This window comes from Schistocerca piceifrons, unplaced genomic scaffold (genome assembly GCF_021461385.2).
Source record: "Schistocerca piceifrons isolate TAMUIC-IGC-003096 unplaced genomic scaffold, iqSchPice1.1 HiC_scaffold_262, whole genome shotgun sequence".
Classification (NCBI taxonomy): Eukaryota; Metazoa; Arthropoda; class Insecta; order Orthoptera; family Acrididae; genus Schistocerca; species Schistocerca piceifrons.
Genome location: NW_025728474.1, coordinates 100,001 through 102,800, shown reverse-complemented (window position 1 = coordinate 102,800; position 2,800 = coordinate 100,001). Strand labels below are relative to the sequence as shown.

The window sequence follows — 2,800 nt, the reverse complement described above, 5'->3', positions numbered from 1 at the left end:
CAGTGTGGTACGCCATAGAGACGTGTGGGAGGAACGGACGCCGTGGATGGCGATCAGCATGAGCTGTCTGTTGATGTATTCGGACCTAGTCGTCTCTCCTCACACACCGTGATGGCATGGTGCACCGCGTTCCATATCTGCGACATGCTACAGAGGCCGGTTGACAGTCGTTCGAGCAATGGACATCGCATACGTACGGGGGCCACCTTCCACGTATTGTCTAGGCGTGCACATTTTGTTGCGTGTATGTGGGCAGACGTAGTGTGGCGTGACACCTGACACAGGCATGCAATAATCGTTGAAGTTGCAAATGGCGATGGACGCCTGCGTTTTCTGGTGAAGTTACGCAAATGAACAAATGGTAACCTGTTGTGGTGCGGTTGTTCTCGCTAGGGGTGAATCGGTGATGGCGACGATAGGTTGAGGTACTAACCGGTTGTTCCAGCGATACCCACCATGCCGACGAAACTGAACGGCATCTGGGTGTGAAGCGATACGCGGCGGTGGCTGGGTGGGACCGTCCCCGGCCGGTGAGGGGGCGCCTCCCGGCGTGCTGGCCGCGCGGTGCGTGGGCGCACGCGCTACAGCCGGCTGGTGGGGGCGGCCAGTGGCAGGCGCGCCGGCCGACGGACGCGGCAGGCGTCGCAGCTGCGCGCCGGCGCACCCTGCGCGCGGCGCCGTGCGGCCAAAGTAGGTCCTCGCGGGCCCGGTGCGAAGCGCGGTGGACATCTTCAGTGTGCTGGTCCGATTGAGGACTGTGTGCGTTGAGGATGCGCCGCCGCCCGGCGCTCGGCGCCGCGACGCCGTCTGCTGCTCGGTCGCCCCAGCGGTTCTCGCTGGTGGTTTGTATCGCAGCTGTGCGGATGTGTTGGCGCGTGCGCTGTGCTGGGAGAGTTCGCTTCGGCACCCAAGTGGGGCTTTTGTCCTTCTGTGGCGCTGGCGTTGGAGCTGCCGGTCACCGTAGGTGGCGCGTGTTGTCTCCCGCCGGCAATGCCACGACAGCACGCTCCCGGGCCTCTGTCGGCAGCGGCAAGCTCAGTTGGGAGCACGGGTGGTCGCACCGAAAGCGTCTACTCGCCTAACTCCGGGCGATTGCGCCTCTCTCGAACCCGACCAAGTACTTGGGACGGCGCTGCGCGCCGCCGGGACCTGAGAGGGTTTCGAGGTGTATTGTGCAGGGGAGCTCAGCCTCCTCCTGTTTGCAGAATGATTGAGCGGACGCTTGCGTGTTCGCGCGGGCCCCCGGGACACACTCCCGGGCGGCCGGCTGCTCAGCTCTAGTTGACGCAGCTCCCTGGTTGATCCTGCCAGTAGTCATATGCTTGTCTCAAAGATTAAGCCATGCATGTCTCAGTACAAGCCGCATTAAGGTGAAACCGCGAATGGCTCATTAAATCAGTTATGGTTCCTTAGATCGTACCCACGTTACTTGGATAACTGTGGTAATTCTAGAGCTAATACATGCAAACAGAGTCCCGACCAGAGATGGAAGGGACGCTTTTATTAGATCAAAACCAATCGGTCGGCTCGTCCGGTCCGTTTGCCTTGGTGACTCTGAATAACTTTGGGCTGATCGCACGGTCCTCGTACCGGCGACGCATCTTTCAAATGTCTGCCTTATCAACTGTCGATGGTAGGTTCTGCGCCTACCATGGTTGTAACGGGTAACGGGGAATCAGGGTTCGATTCCGGAGAGGGAGCCTGAGAAACGGCTACCACATCCAAGGAAGGCAGCAGGCGCGCAAATTACCCACTCCCGGCACGGGGAGGTAGTGACGAAAAATAACGATACGGGACTCATCCGAGGCCCCGTAATCGGAATGAGTACACTTTAAATCCTTTAACGAGTATCTATTGGAGGGCAAGTCTGGTGCCAGCAGCCGCGGTAATTCCAGCTCCAATAGCGTATATTAAAGTTGTTGCGGTTAAAAAGCTCGTAGTTGGATTTGTGTCCCACGCTGTTGGTTCACCGCCCGTCGGTGTTTAACTGGCATGTATCGTGGGACGTCCTGCCGGTGGGGCGAGCTGAAGGCGTGCGACCGCCTCGTGCGTGCTCGTGCGTCCCGAGGCGGACCCCGTTGAAATCCTACCAGGGTGCTCTTTATTGAGTGTCTCGGTGGGCCGGCACGTTTACTTTGAACAAATTAGAGTGCTTAAAGCAGGCAAGCCCGCCTGAATACTGTGTGCATGGAATAATGGAATAGGACCTCGGTTCTATTTTGTTGGTTTTCGGAACCCGAGGTAATGATTAATAGGGACAGGCGGGGGCATTCGTATTGCGACGTTAGAGGTGAAATTCTTGGATCGTCGCAAGACGAACAGAAGCGAAAGCATTTGCCAAGTATGTTTTCATTAATCAAGAACGAAAGTTAGAGGTTCGAAGGCGATCAGATACCGCCCTAGTTCTAACCATAAACGATGCCAGCCAGCGATCCGCCGCAGTTCCTCCGATGACTCGGCGGGCAGCCTCCGGGAAACCAAAGCTTTTGGGTTCCGGGGGAAGTATGGTTGCAAAGCTGAAACTTAAAGGAATTGACGGAAGGGCACCACCAGGAGTGGAGCCTGCGGCTTAATTTGACTCAACACGGGAAACCTCACCAGGCCCGGACACCGGAAGGATTGACAGATTGATAGCTCTTTCTTGATTCGGTGGGTGGTGGTGCATGGCCGTTCTTAGTTGGTGGAGCGATTTGTCTGGTTAATTCCGATAACGAACGAGACTCTAGCCTGCTAACTAGTCGCGTGACATCCTTCGTGCTGTCAGCGATTACTTTTCTTCTTAGAGGGACAGGCGGCTTCT

The 2,800-nt window shown here is 57.1% G+C and overlaps 1 non-coding gene across 1 annotated transcript in view; it reads left to right on the top strand.

The window, feature by feature from the left end:
- The first annotated feature begins 1,291 nt into the window (after nt 1–1,291).
- Nucleotides 1,292–2,800, top strand: part of LOC124743765 — a 1,909-nt gene continuing 400 nt past the window's right edge. Inside the window, exon 1 of the ribosomal RNA XR_007010545.1 lies at nt 1,292–2,800. This exon is cut by the window's right edge and continues 400 nt beyond it. This is a non-coding gene — a ribosomal RNA (small subunit ribosomal RNA).